Below are 23,684 nucleotides of genomic sequence, written 5' to 3'. Positions count from 1 at the left end.
ATTGAGCGAGAGAAATCAATTATTGAGACGACGTGATTCCATCAAAACAGACGTCCTACGCATCTTTTTCTCGATGCACCCTTTGATATCTGTCACAAGTTACCGGATCCATCTCGATGAACGACAAGGTCAGCACTGAACGGTGTCTAGAGGGGAGGGTGGGAGGGGGGTGGGTGACCTGTTCTAATTTCATTCCCTTCCAGGTTCCCACATAACCCTCCTCCCACCCCCCCCCCCCCACCCCCACCCCTCAGACAAACAAAAAACTAACAGCTCCGCTTTTGTGTTCTTCTTCTTCTCTTGTACTGCTTAGATTATGTTTGAAATGCTCGGGCTCAGTTACCTGCTCGGACTACGCCGCGCTAAATAAAAACCACCGATTGATTTAACATCCAGACAAAATTTCTGGGTCGTCTCACCCTCGCCCACATCGCATCATCATTCTCGGAACCTTAATCTGGCTCCAAATCATCCCGTGGCACATTTCCAGCGCTAACGCAGCGTATTGAAATTCTCTCCCACACACAGGTTCTTCACAGCCTATCAGCCATCTCCTCTACCCTCTACCATTATCTGCAAGGTCTCCATATCTCTCTCCCTCACTTCGGTAATGAGAAAAGGGTGAATAACTTTCCTGCAAGTAATGACAGGAAGTCTCCAGCACTTTCCGTGTCAAAGCCAAGACCGATAAGGGACTGTGTTATCACTCGATCCAAACCGAGGCGGGAGGTAAAGTGAGGTGTGTGTGTGTGTGTGTGTGTAGCCCATTAGTATAATGATAATCTTTTTTTCTACAGAAGAGTTTGATAAGTCCTGCAAACATGAGATTGTAGTCTCTCTACGAGTTTTATTGGGGGCGGGGAGGGGGGGGGGGTATACCTAGTTGCAAGAGCCACGGGACACCTTGGTTATCACTCTTTCACCCACTGTTACACTCCCTAATATTACTCTCCATATCTTTTGGATAAAGCAAGCCGCTTTGCAAGAATACACAGAAAAGACAAGCCACCTCCATCCCAGCAATATTCAAATCCTTTACCGGTCGCCGCGCCGACACACTTGTGCAAAGGTCAAAGCTGGCTCTTTTAAATTGTGGTTGACACGACAACGGTTGTGTTCAAATGTTGACTTTGAGAAAACAATCCAAAGACTGATCACTCGCTCACAGGTACAATGTTTCGGTTTCCGAAGTTTCCGCAGAGTGTGAAAGATAATGTCGTACATTTAACAGGCGTAATTCCGTTTTGTTGAGGACCAGAGTGGAATGTTGGAAAGGGGTCGGAGCATCGCTTTGAGAGTGTATAGAAGAGGAAACGTTTAGGACATGGGCTTGTGAGGCCAGACCTGACACATGCTGTCATCTTTCTCTCTCACCAACACACTCACACACACATACATTTACATTTATATGCACACACACATGTGCATGCACACACACACATACACATGCATATACACACACACACACATATATACACACACACACACACACACACTTAGCCAGGGTTCAGCTGCTTAAATTACTTTCTGCCCTTTTCACTCTGCTGAATGTACCCTGGTTCTGACCCTCAGTACCACTGCTGGGGAGTGATTCATAATTAAATGTTAATCTCCAAAAAGAGAGAAAACGAGAGAGAGAGAGAGAGCGAGAGAGAGAGAGGGAGGGAGGGAGGCTGTCTTTAGCTGGATCATCTTCCCTGCATCATATCCTTTTTCTCCATCATCCTTTTTTTCTTCCTTTTTTTTAACTCCCTCCCCTCTTTCTCTTTTTTAAGAGAAGATCTAGTTAGAGATTGCATTAGCATGAGAGCTAGGGATGATAATTGTCTTGGCCCCTCCGAGTGATCCTAGGGCTGGGAGAGTGGAGAAATCTGAGGGATTAGTCTGGGGGGTGGGGGGGGGGTGGGTGGAAGGGGGGGGGGGGGGCTGGGGGGTGACTCCATCTCAGCTCAGTGCACAGATGCTGCCCACAGCCAGCCGAGCTACGATTAAATTACACACAAGCCGATGAGGCCATTGACTCAAAAATTGAATAAAACAGAGCAAAGGGGAAGTTTAAATCCCTCTGAAACAAAACCGTCTTTCTAATTTTTTGTTTTTTTCCCCCCGCCGAGGCAAGGTCAATGTAACTGTTGAACTCTGGGTATCGTTTTTGAATTTTTTTTTTTCTTCAATCTATTAATATGCATTTCTGTTGAAAATGGGGATTGGGCTAGGCAATAAGCTTAAACCTCTTTTTTTTTTTTTTTTTCTCCGTATATTTGCTGCATTAAAGGACTGGATATCCTTAAATCTTTCCTCCGGGCCCAACGTGTCTCTCTGCCTAATCCTCCATACCACAGCCCCCTGATACGAAGGTGCCGTGACTCTGCCTCCTCCACAAGGGGATAAGCACTCCGCAGATACCCCCGGCCCTGTTCCCATCAACCCTTTCAGCTCGCCGGGACAATCGATTCATTCCGTCGCATTTTTAACCCCCCACCGTGCACGAATGAGCAACAAATACCAAACGCTCCGAGAGCAGAAATATCTACCTCCGAGGCAAACGTTAAAAAAAAAAAAAGAGTAAGTAAATATACCTCATTACCTTTTAATACATGTTTGTTTATTTATTCATTTATTTGATCAACCCTTTCTTCTTGAGATGAGGTGTAGTGAACTTTGAGGAGTTTTAACATCAGCTGCATTTGGGTGAAGTTCTCCAATAGCTTCTTTCAAGTTTTGTGGATCCTACATGGGCGAAACGAAGCTAAGAAGTGTTCCAACAGACCCCCTCCCATCACCCCCCCAAACCCCCCCCGGGACAGCTTTGCATGGTGTGCCGTATTAGATTGGCTCCACACAGAGGGTCAAGTCGGGCTTCACTGGACCAGATCAAACCACCATACACAGCTCCAACCTTAAAAGAGTGGGGAAATCCTTCTGAAAAGAGGGGCTTTTTTTTTTTTTTTTTTTTTTTTTTTTGAAGATACTAACCAGATTTCCTCTGCTAGCACTCAGCCTTCCAGATTGAGTAGATTGCTGCTTAAAAAAAAAAAAAAAGAAAAAAAAAAGCCTCCAACGGCCAAAACCCAGTCAAGCCCAGAAGCTTTAGACCTGGCTAAGATCCAGACAGTCTCTAGTCGGTGAATAACGGTTCCCACAGACGACGCACGGCTTATGCTTCATGCGATCCACATGCATACTTAATTGAGTTTTAGAGCAGGGGCCGAGCGATCAGAGGGGAGACGGGAGAAGATTGACAGATTGGATCGAGAGCGGAGAGCTACGGAGGGGCAAAGCGCGATTCGCTCTGCGCCCTGATATCCGACTCCACTGCGATAATTTGACCCTCTGATTCGGTTTCTTTATGCTCTTCACCGGCGCATTAGGGCGCCCTAAACGGTGCCAAGAATAAATCTGAGCCCGCGACAAACACGTAAATTCCCTCTACATGCTGAAATCCAAGAATGGGCCAAAAAAAAAAAAAGGGTCAAAAAGGACCATCAGCCACAGGGACAGGACGTTTGGCTTGTATTGTCTCGATTTTTTGGGGGGGGGAGGTTCTTGATTCTGATATTTGCTCTGTATTCGAGACGATTCTACCACCAATTGTGCTGTCTAGGCACCGAGCAACTTCTGTAATCACTTCCCATTTGAATAATGATAAGATATATACTCCCCCCACCCCACCCCTCCCCCCACTTCACCTTCCATTTTCCCTTCACACAACTCCCTGGCGCATCCTCGATTGGCGCCTTTGATAGACACTAATTCTAGTTTCATCTATAAACCTCTGCTCATGCATTTTTAATCAAATCTATTACTTTCGGATTAAATTATAAAAGACACCCCCCTCCCCTTTTAAATTTTTAATAGTTTGCATAATTGGCAGCAGGGAGACTCAAATGAGACTCAAAAAAGAGAGAGAGAGAGAGAGAGAGAGAGAAAACGGGGGGTTTGTGTAAGCCTAGGGCGCAGAACGTACCCTTCGGACAAAGCCAGAAGCAAAAGGGGTTTGATTCACAAAGGACACGCTTGAGTCGAAGCCACCCGTCCATCCGTCCCTCCCTCTGACCAACACAATGGGCTCCATTATGGGTGCTGGATCAGTGCGCCGGGAGAGGCCAAGATCTCCTTTTTCACGGCAGCGATGACGCGAAAAAAACAACAACAAAAAAAACAAAAAAGAAACCTCTCCCTATATGAACACAATTTCTTTTTAATTGGCTCCCCTGGAACACAAAACAAACAATTTTCCACTCGTCTGATGGCAGGTCTAATTTCAGTGGCAAGGTAATCACAGGCTTTGAGGTAGGCAGGGCTTTTGGGACCTGTTGAAGGATTAGGGATAAGGAAATATCTTATGAAAAAAAAAAAAGAAAAGAAAACTCTTCAGACCTTAATGTCGGTTGGCGACGGCGGCGTCTGAGTGCTTGTTGTAAGGGGCATGGCTTCCTCGGTCGAAAAAAAACAGGTAGGCGTAGTGAAAAGACACTAACCTTTCCTGCTGGTTTATTTCCTGCGTGCGGAAACACCGCGAAAAGTCCCACACAGACTTTACCTGTATTTTTAGGTCCAGTCAGGCTAAATGAACATCAACTCCGCTCCTCACAATCGTGTTATTCGACCCTGACAAGCCATCCACCGGGGATGAATATACAAACTGGACCCCAGGTTCTGGCTGCGGGGAAAACCTGTCAAATGTCAAAATCACTTCCTCTAAGTGCGTGAGAGAGGCAGAGAGAGAGAGAGGAAGAAAGAGAGTGTATGTGAGAGAGAAAGGGTGAAAATATGTGCTTGTCAGAATCTCCTAAATTAGCACTGATGGGGGGGTTAAGAGGGGGTGGGGGGGTGTAGGGGTTTGCCCCCCCCCCCCCCCCGACTCCTGCTGCCCCCTTTGCTTTTCACTTCAAGCCAGCATGCTGGTGAATCCGCGACAAGGCAAAATATTTCACACCGTATAAATTATTAAGCGACCGAGGGGCCCGGCGCTAAGCAGCGAGGAGATAGGCAGGTTATTCACAGCTCTACTGGGACGGAGCCGTGTGGCAGCCTATCAGATCGTTTGTCACCGAGCGATAGACAATTTACAACAGGAGGCTTTTTCAATTTATTCATTGTGCTGTCACTGCAGTTTTCTTCCCAGTGCTCATATCAAAGGGAAAACTCTTACGCTCTCTCCCAAATGAAGCAGCCTGCCAGACGCACGACTTCGCACGCTGTCTTTTGCTTTTTTTTTTTTTTTTTTTGTAAGAAACACACACACACACACACACACTCATACATACACACACGCTCATACACACGCACAGACACACACACCTGCTGAGGATGTGTCATTCAAGACAGGGGAAGACAAGCAGTAGTGTCTTAAATCGTCTTAATTGAAGAGAGACAGAAGGACTTGGTGGGTGGGTGGGTAGGGGGGGGGGGTGTGGGTGGCGGGGGTGTTGCCAAGGGAGACACAAAAGACCGACATTGCCCTTGCCCCAGACTGACAGTCTGCAGTCTTGGACTGCTGAGGCGCCGTGATAAAACCCGTTGAGGAAGGGAGACAAAAAACGCATAAAAGAGAGCAAGAGAGTAATGCTTGTCAGAAATTAGCTCCTGGCTGGGCTATAAGAGATAGCTGAGTAGGGGCTTCCATTAGGAGGTTAACAAAAGGAGGATCCATCAGTGAAACCGCAGACTCTCCCCCACTTAATGCAGCCTTGACTCAGCCACACTGGGTGATTCTGAGGTCTCAGATGAGGATAAGAACCATTGGTGGGTATCACAGAGGACCGGGCAGATAAGGAACCGACAGAGCTTAGGCAACATTCTATACGTTTCCATGATCCACGGGAGAACCGGAACCTTCCAACGCCGATCCGTGAGTCCAGCTGCCGACGCCGGTGGGTTACGGCACTGCCGTTTATCGTGAGAAATGCTTCTTATTTTGGATATGCGTTTCGGAGTTTAGACTCGTATAACCTTGCCTCTGGTTATGGAGTCTGTTTGATCGCGTTCCACGGTTTCCGTAACGACTCCGGGCGCTTCATTATGAGGTCATAAAGGGAGTTATTTAAAGGCTGTGTCATCTCTGATGGCAGAGTCGGACTTAATTGAGATTTAAATGACAAGACGCCACTGTAGCGGCAAACGACCTACATTTGATTCATATGGCTCGCTCGTTTCCCTTTGAACATCTTCTGATCGGGCAAACCTAAGCCTGTATAAAACATAAAAAAAGGACTTTAATGATCGCTTTCTTGAAGTTAGCATGGGACGATTCTGACTACATCTGATGTCTGTTCGAGGCTCTGACCTCAAATTGCATCTTCTTGTCTGAAGCAACATACTGCACAGAAATATTGATTCCTAAGACCCTACATATCCACTCTACACAAAGACGTTAGAGAGATAAAACAACAAAAAGCAAAGAACAAAGACAGTGCGTCGTGATACGTCGCTTAAAACATCATTCACCAGACTTTTACTTCCGTGGGGGAAAACCCTTTCAGTTCAAGGAAAGCGACTCTCTTTGACAATCAGGTTTTGGGAAAAACGACAGAGCAGATCGTCAACGACGGCAGACGGAACGATGGTAGTTTTTTGATCGGGTTTGAGAGCCGCTCGCACAGGGAAAAGAGGACAGAAAATCGGGAACAACCAGTCAGCAAAGTCATCCCTTCATCCCAAATGGACGACACTAAACAACATTAGGCCCGTGCCAGCCGCGAGGAACCAGCCAACGGCCTTCAAAGCGGTGGTTCACGGCCTGCTCTTCGCGCAGCGCTGATTACTCACAGCGTAGCAGCTGTCAAAACAACCGAGGATTTTAATTTACCTCTCCACTCCCAAACATTTCACACCAACCTGCTGCTAGAGATGAGAACGGACCTGCCTGTGTAAGCTTTCCCCAGAGCAGAACCACAGAAGAAAACCCGGCCAGACAATTTAAGGTGAATTACGGCTGAAATTCCTGTGATCTATGTCTCAGGCAGAACTCATAAAGCTGATATGCAAAGGCTCACAGACTCACATAGCGGCATAAATATTCTGATGGGGGGGGGGGGGGACTCCTTTTTGACACCCATTGTCAACATAACAGAAGATTTAGATACCTGCCAATTCCAACTGAGAATTTTCTGGGACTGTTTCAACACTGTTGTGGGACACCCCGAGTTTTTTGATGTTTTATGACTTGTGATCTTCATTTGTTAAGGCAGCTTTGTACTGAGACTTGTGCAATCTACATCTCATCTGGATAAGCCTTCTGACGGCATCTCGGAGGCGGGGGGGGGGGGGGGGAGCATTTCAACACCGAAACAAAGACGGTGTGAAGGAATGGGACCTCTGTTTTGTTTTTTTAAAGTGTCCAGTCACAAGGCGCTGAGTACGTTTTATGTTTGACAAGAAAAAATGAAGTGAGGTTTTTTTTGAAAGAGCATCTCAGATGTTTTATTGAATGCCCCGGTCCAGACGGTCCGCTTCTCTATGGAGAAAGCATCTGAAAAGGCCAAGACACGAGATAAATGTACCCAAATGCTCGGGCGTCTGGCCTCCGCCTGACAGAGCCTTCGCTTTCTCTCTCTCTCTCACACACACACACGCACACACACTCACTCATTCACACACACACACACACACTCATATACATACACAGAGCCAATAACCCCACTGAGGGCAGCACTTGTTTGGGGACAAGGTGACCCTGTCGCCTTGGGGCCTGTGAACAGGCACAATGGGAGCCCCTCATCCAACTCGGTGCACACACCCCAGCTGGCTGAGTGTGTGCCAAAAGAAGGGAGGGAGGGAAGAGGAAAGGGGGCTGGGGGGTTAGGGGGGGGTTGGGGGGGGGTGGATGAGAGATGACACCCCACCGCAGTCTCTGCGGTCCTAAAACCCCAATTCAGCCAAGTCCAGGCGACAGCCCTCTTTCATACATCATGCAGGCAGCGTGCGGAATTCAAGCCCGGGAAGAGCCTTCCAAAGCCGACAGATGGGACGGCTATTGAGTGAAGGCTCGCAGCGTTGGAGGGGCTGCTTTGCATCCATCCGCCAGAGAAAACAATGAGGTGGGAAGTCAAGGGTGATGCCTGAATAGGGATATGGGTGGGGTGGATGTTTTTGGGTTGGGGAGATGGGGTTGGGGGCTAAGGGAGTTTGGGTGGTGGTGGTGGTGGTTTTGGGTTGGACTGGGAGGAAGGGGGGGGGGTGAGGAGAGACATACTTACACACTAGCCAAGCTATGCAGCAAGTGTTTGAAAAGGGGATGGAGATATTTCAGGAGCTTTCACGGCTGTGCTGAAGTTCTTTTGTCTTGAAACACACACACACACACCCACCCACGCGCGCACAGACACACACACACACACACACACACACGACACACACACACACACACACACACACAAGATAGATTTGTGTGTGAACAGCACACAAGATCTAGGACAGGGTCTATTTGCTTTCTCCTAATCGACAGCAAACACCACTGGCGAAGATGGAAAGCATCACAGAAGATATGACCTTAAAAGAATAAATCAGCCAACATAGCTTTTTTTTATCACTGTGTATGTCTGTAGACAAGAGCTACAGAGTTCAAAAATTATACTGGGATGGAGGACTGATTTAGTGAGATGAAGTCACGGTACTACTGGTCTTTTAAACGCCAACTCAAACTCAGTTTACAGTTTGCTCTTAGACACAATTTTGTATTAGGCACATTGACAGGAAACTGTTTTACAAAGTTTTACTATCATTTATTTCATGTGAATTTAGTCCAACTGATGTGTATGTACTGTATGTATTTGTTTATTCAGCTATTGGTTTAATCTCTGGTTTTATTCATGTGTTTCTTCATCCATATCCGTGGTGACCTTGGGTGTTTGACAAGGTTTCTGTCTAATAAAGTGTATTATTCATTCATTTGTTTTGGTTGTTAGATGTTGGATCCTTCTCTATGCTGCGTGTGTGTGTGTGTGTTTTGGAAAATCTGACTACTCGTCAGTCTTTTTTCCATACCTAATTAACATTTGTGGCGGTTTCTTTGAAGTGTCCCAAATATCTGTTTTTCAATAATTAATCAAACATTTCTCTCTATGTCACAGACGCGGGGATTGACATCGGCTACTGGCATATTGTTAATCTCGTGCGGAAACAGCGTTCTTTGCAAAAGGGCCTTCTCGTTAATTGGGGTGGAACTGGAGTCCGGAGACACTGAGGTTGGTTTACTAAAGGGGAAAGTCAATGGAGCCTCACAGAGCAGGAGGGAGAGCGCTGGCTTAGGAAGAACCCTATCAAGTAGCACCAGGGCTGGGTATCACAAAGTCCAGCCAGCCCGTCTGGTGCTCGGCCTGGCTGATCATGTTTCTCTCAGCAGGGACCTGAGTGACATATCCTAATTGTGGGAAGGGGCTAAAGGGGTGGGGGTAGGAGGAGGGGGGGTCAACAAGGACAAAGGGACAAGGAGTTATGGCTTGATTACTAAGCATACATACCCTCTGAAGATCTGGGAGCAGCCAAGCCAAAATATTTTCCGAGCTTTAAGTTACAAAGAACCGGCAACAGTTCGGTACTGCCAACGCAACAATATGTCTCAGACCAACAGGCTCATGTGATTTGTCTAGTCTCTTTGTTCTTGGTCCAAGATCTGTTTTCACAGGCAAACAAAAGTTCTGTGAGAGCTATGTTGTTGTTTTATATATATATATATATATATATTCTGTATATAAATGAACATTAATTTCTCTCAGCTATGGCAGTTACAGTGATTTAAACCAAAACTGTGCCACCACAAGTCAGGCTGGTAATCTTGATGTAAAGCATACCAAAACAGAGAACACTGTCAACAGTCAAGACGCATTTTTCTCTCTGACTCCTTGCTAGTTAGGGCGGCAGTCGGAGGACCTCCCCCAAAAACAGCTTGACGGTCCGATCAATGGGATAAAAATGACCCAGTGTCTTTATATCGTTAGCACCAGAACGTGGCGTCTGTCTGATAGCACAGCTTTAGCGCACCTAATCCCCGAACTTTCTGCACGTAAAGTTTTTTATTTGCAGAAATCCCTGAACCTTCAAAAAAAAAAAAAAATAACAAGACCTAAAATATTATCACTTTAAGTGTTCTTACAGCTCGAGATGCTGATGTGTTGGCCGGGCTACATCTAATCAATAAAAATGATACATTCAAAACTCGTCTGTTTTTCGACTCTGTGAGTAGACTGCAAGTGGCAGGGGCTCGTCTGTAACCTCTGTGTTTTGACTGAACACCCTGAAAGGTCATCTCTAGGCTTCAACAACAAGGTATACTTTCAGCACATCCATGTAATGTTCACGACGTCGTTAAATTAACAGCAGATTCTCGCCTAGGCCACTCCTTGTCCCAATCGCCTCGACTTCTCCCTTCTCCCTTCAACCACTCCACATCGCTTGGACTTATTTTTGGCCTCAGCATCCCGCCATAAATTTACAGGTGTGGAGCCACACGAAGACAGAGGCGATGAAGGACAGAGGGGCTTGAGTGGGAACCAGGGGAGTATCAGGTAAAACCAGCCAGTTCGGGCCACAATCAGACTGCCATCTGCATCCCGCTCTTAAATAACACTTGTGATGGATTGGATTTCTAATATTGTGTGTTTTCCGAAGGTTTCGGTTACTTCCCTCACAATGAGAACAGACCTGTCTCGTTCCGCCGTTTCCTTTCCGAGAGTGGTCTCATAAAGTCCTCGAGGCCCCCCCCCCCCCAAAAAAAACAATATGGGCTCCAGGTCAAGCCCTATTTAAAAGATTAATAGGTTGCTGTTGTGGCAGCAACGGTTTGTGTGACAGGGAGAGAAGAAAAATTGTAAAAACTATTGTCAACAGTCACAAACGCGGCTGATGAGGTTTGATTGCGTTCGCAGCTCTTTTGAGATTCGCCCGTCAATCACCTCGAGGCAACATCAATGGAGAAAATTTGAATGATAAAACCGAAAGTCACGAGCCGAGGCATTTTCCTGTCACCGAGTTTTTTTTTGTTTTTTTTTTGGCGAACGTTTAAATATCAGCGAGCAGGGGAGGAGAACTTATTGAACAGCAGCGCGATTTGGTTTCGACTTGACAACGGTACCCCTTCAATCGTTAGAACAATGTATTATTGCCAAAACGTCGCTTCGACAATCCCCATTTCAGTTTTCGGCACTAAGCTGTCACATGAGCTGGTGAACAGAATAGAATTCGGGCTGGAAGACGAACCTTAAGTGACGCTTAATTGGAGACATTCATGCGGTTTCTCTGCTCCAGTGGGGTGCATCAATCAAACTTTATTTAAAAAACCGTTTTCTTCTGCCGCAGCTGTCCCGCTGAAAAGAAACAGTATCGGGCCATTCTAAATATACAGAGGAGGAGTAGACACTACGCCATTTGAGGGCATATTAAAGACATCTGGACAACAAAGACTCAAACTGCATTACGTTCACACTAAATCTACTGTTATTCAATTACACTTTACACGCTTGACAAATCGAATTGAACCATGAAAAATAGCCTGCTAATTAATGTCTATGCGACGACAGCAAATATGTAAATAAAACGAACTCTTAAAAGAGCTTGCATTGTAGAAGAAGACACTCTTAGAAAAAATAAGGAGAAAAGAGAGAGGGAGACGCACAGAACAGCTGTTCTCCTCATGCAGACTCCTTCCCTAAAGGAGTTCTCTCACAGTGGACCTGAGAGTACGCTCGTTTCCCCCTGTCAGACACTAACATCTCACAGCACACCACATTTCTCTCTCTCTCTCTCCTCTCTGCCTATATCCCCAACATCAGAACAACGGGAGGGACAGAGCGATGAGAAGGCGACAGAAGGGGAGAGAGAGAGAGAGAGAGAGAAAGAGAGAGAGAGAGAGAGAATCCCGGCGGACGTTCGTCAGTTCCACACCATTACACCTCACTCGCTGGGACTTTGTTTACAGGGAGACATAAATAGACCCCCACACAAACACACACACACACACACACATACACACATACACAGTTCCCCATCCATGTCCCTAACCCCTCCTTTATTTGAAACACCTTCGTGGACTGGGCCTTTGGATGAGGGACATGGGACGTATGTGGTTGACTGAGAACAGCAAGACTTGAGTTAGGCTGTTAGTGTGAATACTGAATGTGACCGAAGGCTAAAAAACGTTCACGGCGTCGGGCAGATACAAACGTCAGCCTCGCCATCATAAGGGAACAAGGCGAGTGACAGAAGCAATTATGGAGAGAGCCTGAGTAACGCAGTCTAACAAAACCATACACGATAATGTTGTTATCTTCAAAACAAATTGTACCGATTTTGGTAATTACTGAGAAATGTTGGCGGGTCCCTGGGTCTTCGCAATAAAAAAAAAAAAAAAGAAAAAAGATCAAAAACAAGTCTATTGTGCTGCATTTTCTCAACAGAGGATGAAAGATGAAAGGTGAAGCTTTGTTTGTCTCTTTTAGTTTTGCATAAAAGCATAGAATTCTGATCATGGTTTAAGTAATATAATTCATAAGAAGTGATGTACTACTAAAGAGGAAGAAGAAACTGAAAAAAAAAGAAAAAAGGTCATCTTGTTTTTTGTTTTTTATTTTTTCCCCCTGCCTGTCTTTGTACATTTGTCTTCAAACATGCACTGTGGGGTTTGTCTGTCTGATTAGTGCAAATGCACACTACAGTGCTTCAACACACTTTCATTGTTCCTCAGAGAGACAGAAGAAGCCCCAGTGCCCCGGCTCTGCTTTCTACAGCTGCTACAAATGGGAGCAGCTGATTGGCTGAGACAAGCTGACAGCTGGACAGATGTTCCCAAAGCAGCAGTCGTGGAATATCACACACACAGACACACACACACACACAGTAAGGACGTGGGGGGGTGGGGGTGGGGGTTGTGCGTTTAGTAAAGCTGCATCCAGTCTCCAGAAACTCAGGGAAGCTGTCACAAATTCCATGGGAGCAGACAGATCTCGGGAAAGGAGAAAAGCGTGGAGGCCAGGCCCAGACCAGAGTCAAAGGAACAGTGGAATGTTACTGTGGAGACATGAGAGTGCTGTCATTTAGCAGTGAATCCTGCCTGTATCATTTCCAATGGGGGGGGGGGGGTGTTCAGGCATGACCACACAGCTACACACACACACACACACACACACACACACACACACACGTGCTTTTGTACATGAATGAAATGTAATAAAAACGTCTGAACGCCCGTGCCAGTCAATACAGACACGCCGTTCTTGACTTAGCCTCCAAAACCCACGGAAAATATGACAGGTCCTCAAGTCTTCAGAGACAGATGGTCACAACTAACACCTGAAACGCTGAAAAGAACAACAGATATCCCCTGGAAGACAGCTAAAGTTGTTCTCACAGGTGTCTGAAACTGAGCAAACACGATTCTGTCACACACAATTTCACGTCACAGCGGGAAAACACAACAAGGATAGAACTGAACCAGTTTGTAACAGCTGGGTGGTCTTTCTGACACCATCACCATCACCCCTTTCAAAGGTTACTTTTCAAGGTTCAAAGCGTGCTTTAAACATTCATGCACTGAAATGGTTCCTATGGAAAAAAAAAACCCAAAACAAAACAAAACAAAACAAACCAAAAAACAAAACTCAGCCTCATTTCTTGCATGCAGGCACCTGTTCAACAAACAGACTTCAAGTCAGTTAAAAGATGTGGGCTTCCAGCCAGCCATATCTGCCAAAACACTAATTTCTCTGAAGCTGGTCTGGCAATTCATTAAACAACAAAGGGTCAGCAATTCTTTTTACTCGATAAAGATCTTAGGAAATGTAGGGTCCTTGCAGGGTGAGGTGGTAGAGGTGTGGAGGGAGGGGTTCGTTGGGGGGGGGGGGCGATCAAGCCAGGCGCAGGCTGAGGCACAGTGACCCCCCCACCCCACCCCACCCCACCCCCCTACCCCGGGTAATCGTCATGGCGATCCATAGCCAAGCGTCACCGAGCTAAAGGTTCTTAGGCGGATAAATAATCCAAGTTGACCTGAGCCTACAGCTGCTCATCACTGGAAAACAGATAATGCTACCACGGAAACGCAATCAGAGGGCCATTTGGGGTAGACAGAGGAAGACGGATAAGCGAACAGACGCGTGCGCGCACACACACACACACACACACACAAAGTCACATCAGCAAACACACAATGTGTAATCTAGGAGTGTTTTCCAAAAATACGACCTCTGATCCTACAGTAACCGCAAAAAACCTAACCGCCTACGTGTGCCTAGACACACACACACACACACACACACACAAACACACACAATCACATGCACAAGTGTCCTTCCAAACATATACAATGCCTCGCTACACACACACACACATGCACGCGCAAACAAACGGGTATGCACGCACGCACTCACTCACACACACACACACACACACACACACACATCCAACTAAATAAATTAAAGACCCATTAGGCAGATTTCAAAAGATGGCAGTTGGCTTATAATTATACATGACATCTCTGAGAGATAAAAAGAGATTATTATGGATAGGGTAGGGGGTGGGGGGGGGCAAATATTGCTTAGCAACGAGCCATTATCCGGTGAGCGACAGCCATCCATCTAAGTCTTTGCTCCCCACTGCTGAGCTGCTCGTTCCCCCCCCCCCCCCCCCCCATCCCTCTCTCTCTCTGCCACCCCCCATTCAAATACAAACAGTGATAAAGAACGGCCCAATCGCTCTTGACACACAAATAGGTTAACACAATAAAGCTGGCTTCGCCTGGCTCACTCAAGGGAGGGAAGCAATTCCAGCAGCGGGCAGGAGGTAATAAAACCGAGTGCGCGGCATGTGCACGTGCATGGTTTTGTGTGTGTGTGTGTGTGTGTGTGTGTGTGTGTGTGTGTGTGTGCTTGCATTTCTGCATGTGAGCAAAGGCAGGCATGTAGAAAGGAGATGAGCCTCAGGGCCTAATATCACCAGGGTTCTGAACCCCCCCCTCATATACTCCCCCAGACACACACACACACACACACACCTTTTCCCGTGACAACAGCAATAACACACGAAAGAAAATAACGGAAATTCCTGGCTACACTCTCGACTCTGCTAGGAAATGATGTCTGGGTATGAACGATGGATATATTTTCAGCGCACCTCCAGCGGGTCATTGACTGCCTGCTAACACAGAGAATATTGAGAATAACATCATATCAGGAGAGCGTATTTCGCCTTTCTTCACAAACCAATAGTGAGGGAGACGCAGGCAGCCTTATTCTTCAGCTGGACGAGTTTATTCTCAACTCTCCACTCACTAGATCAGCCCATTCTCTGCCGCTGGAAATAGCACGGACTCCGGTAAAACAAACAAACAAACAAGCAAACAATAACCTCCACTTTTGTTTTTAAATAAATACTGTTCTGGAATGAGAGAGACAGAAAGAGTGAAAAAGAGAAAGAGTGAAAAAGAGAGAAAGAGAGAGAGAGAGAGAGAGAGAGAGAGAGAGAGAGAAAGAGGGAACAACTTGCAAGTGAGTAACAGCGACCACTCCCCGGAACACAGCCACTATATTCTCCAGTCAGTGAAAATTCCATTACCTTACAAGCAACACGGCGAAAATTGGGTAACAGGCTGTCTGGAACACTTGCCGGTAACAGCGAGCGTGGAAGGTGTCAGACCCCATCTAGGTCATTGGTACTGACACCTCTTGCCCCCTCTGTTACTGTTTAAATGCCTGCAAACGCGGCCGTCCGTCCTTCGGAACGAACTTTGAGAGAGGAGAATGCAAATGACTTTTTTTCACTTCTTGGAAGTGATTAAGACTGTAATTAAACGGGGTGAATTTGGATGTGGCCTGGCAAAAAAAAAAAAAAAAAAGTGATTTTGTTTCGCAGCAAATGGAACAGGCCGTGTAAACAGGTCACGCAACAACAACACCCCCCCCCCCCCTTCCAAACTGTCAGAATGCCTTTAATGTGTTTTGGCAGGAACGCAAGTGCACGGCTGTTTTTCCAACTTAAGAATCTGTCCAAAACCTCGCTGTGGGGCCACTGAATTAGTCACCTATGTACCATACAGGCTTTACGCTTCAAATGTATGAGAAAGAAAACTCAAGGGTTTTTTTTCATCACTGAGTTCTAATAAAGAGGCAAAGCAAACTGACTTCATGTGATATTATATGTATATATATACTGTGTATGTGTGTGTGTATATATAAATATATATATAAATATATATATATATGTGTGTGTGTGTGTGTATATGACAACACTTTTTACACTCCCTGAGTGTAAATTCTGCTTGCCGTACAAAAAAATAGTTATATTTTGTGTAAAGCAGAATGAATTCATCATGAAAAAGAGAAAACATGAATATATTTGTTCTGCTAAATGTCAGTGGTTTGTCCTCTGGGATTCAGACCATGGCCAGCATTTAAAAGAAAAATAACATTAAATGAATGACAGACTCTTTTTATAAAAAGGTATGATATTGCCTCTATTGTTACAAGCAGCATTTACTGTATCTATACTGTATTCAAATGGATTCAAGACAACAAAGATCTGAAAGATTTTAATTAAACACTTTTTTATTTTTACTATCTGATCTCTTCACTGTTCACTGATGATCTATGTGACATTCATACCACAATTTACTTAACAATACAGTAAAGTGTTTATTTGTGACGATGACAGATTGAAGGAACCAATCTGAGGAGAGCCTGACTTAAGCAAGAACGGCAAAGAACTTCAGAGTTCATCTTGTAGTTCAAAGTTGAAGCAAGAGAGCAATAACCGCATGAGGAAGGAGCTTATTGCCAAGATTTCTTGCACATGTGGGCTAAAGTGCATGAAATGTTATTTACATATTTAAAAAAAAAAGTCTACTCCCAATACAATGCTGTGGACCAAGAGAACTCAGACAGGAGAAGGGGTGGGGGTGGGGGGGTGGAGGGGAGACAGCTCCAAAGCTGAACGGATGGCTAGCATCAAAATACGGTGTAATTGACTCTCCCCGGTGTAACATAGGAAAATTTCTCTGTCATTAGCGATTTTCCACCTGAGTACTAATGCTCAGCTCTGTCTTTCTCTCCCCACCCCAAGGCCATCTGCCCCCCAGTCCACACACACACACACACACACACACACACACACACACACACACACACACACAAAGTGACCTGCCAGACTCGGCACGTGCAGGCATCTACCAACATGATCATCGGCCTCGGTTCTGAGAGCTCCGCTGTTTCTGACCCGGCTTGTTGGCCCGCCCAACTGCCTGTCTCCCTCGCTCTCTGCCAGGACCCCCCTACACCCCTCCGAAACAAAGCCAACCCAACGCAACGCAGCCTTGTGATGGCTTCCTTATGCTTTACTCACAGTTTTGTCCATGACTTAGCTCTGACTGAAAACCTCACTTGATGGGTGGGGGAGTGGGGGCTGACTTTTCTGTCCTAGTGTTACCCTAAGCTCATTCACCAATGGGTGGGGTGCGGTGAGGGTCAGGCCCAGTATTCAGTAAAGCTGCTTTGACCCCATCTCTAGAGTAACAGGAGCTAGATAAATAAAATTGAATTGAATTGAACTGAATTGAATTGGATTGGACTGAACTGAACTGAAATAACACAGAGCTGAGTGCTCACTCACTTCCCATAATACTCTGTGATCTGTGATGAAAGTTCACGCAGCTCTGGTGGCTCTGCTTCCCCAATGCCCACTGAAAAAGATCAATGGAATCCATTCCAGTAGACCTTCATAGCATCTGCTACAAACAAAACATCATCCTGACCTGCCTTCCAGCAACAGATCCTTTTTTTCTTTGGATCAACAATTTGTTCCTCCAACAACATCCTCTCTCTCTCTCTCTCTCTCTCTCTCTCTCTCCCTGTAGTATGTGGTAAGCAACGTGTTTCTGTTCGCTCACAGTCGATTACCCATAAACCTGCCAGCATGTGTGATTGCAGCCTCAGAAGTGGATCTTAATTCATACCCCATTTAATCTGGAGCTCATCCCTCCGCTGCGTCTTCAAGCTTTTAAACGACAAACACGTCCACGGGTATTTCACTCATTCTGACGAGGGGTAATATGCCTGAGGGCCGTCTCTTGGGAGTCTGCGAGACTTGAAGAGAATTTGATAGGACATGAAATGTCCTTTTTTAGAGACGTCTTAACACATTAGAATCCAGTCGTGGGAATGTATTACCATCCACCACGCACAGTAAAGTATTTAAAACCAGATTTGAACGTACTCAAAGAGCAAGACGTCGTTATTAACAACGAACGTCTGTATGTAGCCCACACTCATCAGTTCGACAATAAACGTCAGCGCAAAGATAACTTCATTCGAAACAGCAAGCGATTAACTTGATGACAGACGCGCAAATAAATAAATAAATAAATACATAAATTCATGGCTATGAAAACTAGCATCTGTTTCAAGCGAAAGCAAAAATACAAGAATCGAACAACTAAAACCACAACGGTGCTGGAGCACACCTCAGCAGCACACGCAACTAATTACCTCACATTTTAATTTTGCAAACGACAGCATTTGCATAAACACAGTTCCTTTCCGACAGTTTTAATCAATCTCACATACCAGAGGTACGTAGACGAAATGCGTTCGTTGGTTGACCTAAGTATTTAATGTACCGACAACTGGAAGACAGGAATGCTATAAAGGAGTACATAAGACAACTACCACTGCAGGTGCTCTAGGCGCACAGATGTTGGGGATATTAGCATTGTGCAAGCAGTTACAGGGAGGGAGGGTGGAAAAGAGACGAGAAGCGAGGGATTACCGCGAGTAGAGATATAATAGCGGAGCCAGAACAATGCCGCCTCCTTAAAACTCGATACTCACTGGGGAAGCACTGCAGGGGAGCGTACGAAATAATAATGTAATCCATTTTGCTGCACTTTGCTTGTTGCAAAGAGACTGAAATTTTCTCTCTCCTTCTGGCAACACCCTGTGAATATCTATACGCCTCACAAAGTAATCCATTGGAAGAACAAACTATGAGGACTTTTCAGCAGTAAGAACAGATTTAGCTGGCACGGGTCACAGAATTTGGAGGTCAGTAAATAACGGGCTTGGTAGAAAGATTTTTTTTTTTTGGTTATTTTGGCCTTGCCAAAGGTGCTGGAAACGGTTTGTGTTTTCTGCACACACCAACACAGATGTTACAGATGGGGGGTGGGGGGTGCGCCACTGAAACAGGTACAAGGTCAAAATCAAGCACTATTTGCTAAGCGCCCCACAAGCTGTCCAACTTTGGCCGCTACACACCACTGACCCTCCCCGACATACACAGACGGCCGGAAAAGCACAAATTCCCAACGGTAGAGACCTTGAGCTCAGTATTACAACACAAACAATTCCAAAACTGAGATATCACAGGAGTACAACCGCCCGTTAAAGATGTTTGTCATTTTATGATAAGGCTCTTATTCGTGCTGGTCGTTGTTCTCCTATCAAAAGACGGACGGCGCGAGGAAGCTATCAGATCACGGCAAACTGCTCTGACGGAGAGAGAGAGAGAGAGAGAGAGATTGGAGATTGGATCCTTGCCTAATGAGGTAGTGTTTGGATACTCTGGAGAGATAAGTTCAAGGACCATGTCCGGTCCTGTCCAGTCAACCAAAGGAAATAAACAGATTGAGTACAAGATTGCCTGATATAGACCAAGCTGCGGAACTGGCAATGTCTTTATTGACTCATCTTGGCAAGCTCGTTTTCACATTTTAGGACCACCTTCTCGAATCAGTGCTTGTATCTCTGCTTTTTTTTGTGCTACACAGAAATTGTATGTGGAACATAAGGGAACGGATGTCCGCACTCAGTGTCCCTTCGAACTTTTACATATTAACTGAAGATTTTCTGTGGGAATGCGTTTTAACGTTGCACCCTTAATGCTTTTCTTCATTACTACAGCACTTAGGCTACATCATACCTCTGGAGTTAATGTGGACACCTAATACAAATGGAATTCAAAGTTAAGCACGGCTTATAAATTAGCTAACTTTGTTGAGTGGCAAAGATTGGTGTCTTGCCTCATTTGGATACCTTTAAGATGAATTACACTACTTTGCTTAGAGTTTGAGCAAGTTATTTCGCTTCAAAGTTCAATAAGGTGACTAGAAGACCAAAACAATCGCAGCAGCATAATGACAAGAAAAGAAATTAATTCAGGGAGCAGGAAATTAAACTTTTAGGCTACCATTTAGGCCACCAATATGAAGATATTCATGAGAAAAGTCTGCGTAATCTCAGTCGGCTGCAGTTTTTAATAAGAAAAAGGGTACAGTCTTTCCTCCCTGGGGCTATCAATCAATCAATCTGAAATTTTATCTCCGTATTCAAATTGAGCGAGAGCTCGAGCTTCCTTTGAGTTCCTTAATAATATCCCCGCGAAATTAAACTATCCATCAATATCTGCCGCTCCGACATAAAAATGCATAACCGTGGGACGTCAATATACCTTTATTACTGCGCCTTAAAATCCCACTCTTATTAGAACTCATAATTAAGATATTTCCCGTAAAATATAACTTTTGGAGTCTGAACTTTGGATGAAATTGTTTTCATCCATTAAAAGGCTACTAAATCGCTGACACAGAATAAGCCGTATTTTTGGATGAGTTTCATAGTCGCGCTGTCCTTCCAAAACATCGTCAGAATTGGTTTACCGATGCAGGCCTCATTTCCAGCTATGACATCTCTGCCGAACACTCACTTAATGAGACAACATCGTATTTATTAAATCACTGTCCAATCTCCAAAAAAGGACATGGTTTATGTATGCCTCAGAATCATCCAAGAAGCAGTATAAGTCGCAAACCTCAGCAAAAGTGAAAATAATAAGGGGGGGGGGGGGGTTGCTACACTCAACAGTGACCTACATTAAACCTTAGCTATTGTATCCACCCCAAGGCTCTACAACCCCCTGGACGGGAAGCCAGGCTGTGTTAACGGTAATATTATGCTCGGAGAACTATTTGTTTAGGCGAGAGGCTGCCACAGAGCTAATACAGGCACAATTTGCTCAGCGGGTCATGGAAGTGCAGTGTGGTGAAGGAAACGAGGCGGTTCTCCCCCCTCGGGTGATGCCTCCATCTCATACATCAACGGATGTTTTATTCAATAGAAAGGCGCAAGCTCCGCGACAGGTGCTGCCTCTGCGGGCCAGTAGAGCCGGGTTCTCGATTGCGGAGCGCCCGTATTGTAGCTTAATGAGCTTGCCAAAGCCCCGAGGTAGTGGCCTGCGTACCTTAGCCGAGCTGAGAAAGAACGTTAAGCTCTTAAAGTGATGACTTGCAACAGAAAGGTCCACCGTGAAGAAACGCGGTTATCATCATTTTCAGTGGATTCCCAACAGTGACGGGGGGAAAGTGTTTGAGAGTTTGGGGGTGCACTTGGCCCGGGAACTTATGCTTTCAGACCAGGAAAAAAATGTCTAAAAGTCAATCGGGCCTGTTTATCTCTGTTATTAAGTTACATTGCAGATTTCCAGACGTTCTGCATGAATGCAAACAAATTATTTGGGGTTGGGGCCGAAAGTTAAGCCTTTCCTCTCAGGTCCAAAAACAAACCATAGTCTGTAACACATTAGTTTCTTCAAGAAAAAAACATTTATTTTACCAACTCCGTCAACGATTATACACTCAAATAAAGACATGCGCCCCGGGGTGTACTTTAACCAATTTTGAAAAGTGCGTTTCCAGATTAGATGGTATAAAGATAGGGTATGCAAAGCGTCGGTTCTTAGAAACTGCTCAAGGCTACAAATGATGCATGAAGAGAGACAGCACTTGTTCACTGACATCCAAGACCCACAATGATAACCGTCAAGCCTTTATGTGGAAAAGCCTCTTCAGTGATACACACTAACAGAAACGGATCCATTACTACTTTCTGGCCTCTATAAAATGTTTCTGTGGGACCACAAGTCTTCAGGCAAAGTTACTGATCAAAGTTTTACACATCTCCATAAGCCACGATCCACTCATTCATGGACTATTTAAGAGACAGGCAAAGACGTCAAACAACAAGCTAAGCGACTGACTGAAACTATTCAACCCTCTCCAATTGTTGGAGAGCGATTAGATGACACGGACTGCGTGAGACAGAATTTCACGTCGAAATTCCGAGTCTCGCGCCTGCCAAGAGGGCTTAAATCTACTTTGAACACCATCTATCACCTGCTACTGACAGCACATTTAATTGTCGAAAATTCTTTAGCATGCATACGGTGACGCACATCAAAGGAGTTCCTGGGGGCCACTGTTAGCCCACACATCCATTTTACAACACTTCCTTTATTGTAGGTAGGCTAGTGCAAAGAAACAAAGGTAGACTATGCGCTGTCTGATACGGGACACTTCCCATCGTAAAGTTTCTTTCTGCATCGTTAAATTTGCTAAAACAAGTAAGGCATTATTCAAATGAATTTTTAGAACCAGCTCCAAAACCCGACTCGCCGTTCACTTATTACCAGCCGACATGTCGCCTTCTAGCGAGCGCTTATCTTGAAATGCAATGGTGCGACACCGACCGCAGCCAGTCTACGCGGAGCTGTTAAACAGCCATCAAAGTCGTTATTGCGATAGTGCGGCACAGCTGAAGTAAATGTGCTGACCTAGACCAACGAGTTTCGTTGTCTAGATTGAGATGAAGATAAAGGGAAAATGAATGATATTTACCATAAATTGTTTTGTTGCAAAGGCTAGACTTCCATGCAGGTTCTGACGCCGGACAATCAGCTTGCGGGGACGTTGCAGCCGTGAGAGAATTTCAAAAGCTAAACATCCCGTTGACAAGAGAATAAAATGGAATGTGAATAATCCTTTACAAATATTAGTAACGAGTTTATTCCTCCTTTTTAGATTTCTTGTACATTCTCAGCGGACAAATAGTCAAATCCCATAGAGGAACCTCTTACGCTGATTTTTTCTTTCCCTGGGAATGTAGTTATCCAAATGTGATTGTTTCCGCTATATTTCCCCAATATCTTGCCTTTGTTTTATTGTGGTACGAGTGGGAAATGGGTATGAACGACGTTAGCAATTCCGGGAACGTTTTGTGTCAGTCGGTCTCCGTTAATTGCGAGCTCAGCCAAGCATTCGCAACCTTTCGCCCTCCTCTGCAAAGTATCGAAGCGATTCCGTCTGTCTCACTGTTATCCGTTGATTCCCGGGAGTTATTTCCAAAATAAGGCTTGTTAGAAAATGGAAAACTCTTTCATCAAAATGACAGCTATTCTCCAACACAATTGACACAGATTATATAAATAAATAAGTGCTCCAACGATTTAATTAATTGCGACTCGCAATCTTCTTAATCAGCACAGCATAGAGGCTTTCGCGTGCAATCAATAGTAGGCTATAAAATATCTTGGGTTGTTGAAATCTCTTAGTCATTCAACACGTTTTAAGGCTTTATCCGTTTGAATACACCGCAGGTGCCTGAATTTAATAGAGGGTGTTTAATTCGGACGAGAAATCACCGTTTGTCTGCACTTCCAAGTGGCCGTGCTTGCATTCCGTTTTCGGAAACCCTTCTTCGTCGCGATTTTAACTCTGATGTTCAGTAGTATGTATCCTCCGAAGGTTACAAATTCTCGTCCCGTTTTTTTTAACGTAAATACTAATCGAAAGATGATTATATCAAATGAATAGTTTGGCTGTATTCGACAGCTCTCAGCGCGCACACAGGCATTCAGCTTCTCCCCTTCGT

At 45.1% G+C, this 23,684-nt stretch overlaps 1 protein-coding gene across 1 annotated transcript in view; it reads right to left on the bottom strand.

Moving 5' to 3' along the window:
- fam222aa (family with sequence similarity 222 member Aa) overlaps positions 1-22,667 on the bottom strand; it is a 54,032-nt gene extending 31,365 nt beyond the window's left edge. Inside the window, exon 1 of the mRNA XM_030791023.1 lies at positions 22,652-22,667. The gene's annotated coding sequence lies outside the window, so the exon portion shown is untranslated. The remainder of the gene's footprint in view (positions 1-22,651) is intronic.
- Positions 22,668-23,684: the final 1,017 nt, after the last annotated feature.

This window comes from Chanos chanos, chromosome 14, assembly GCF_902362185.1.
Source record: "Chanos chanos chromosome 14, fChaCha1.1, whole genome shotgun sequence".
Classification (NCBI taxonomy): Eukaryota; Metazoa; Chordata; class Actinopteri; order Gonorynchiformes; family Chanidae; genus Chanos; species Chanos chanos.
The sequence above is the reverse complement of the archived record's forward strand: the minus strand, read 5'-3'. Positions and strand labels throughout refer to the sequence as shown.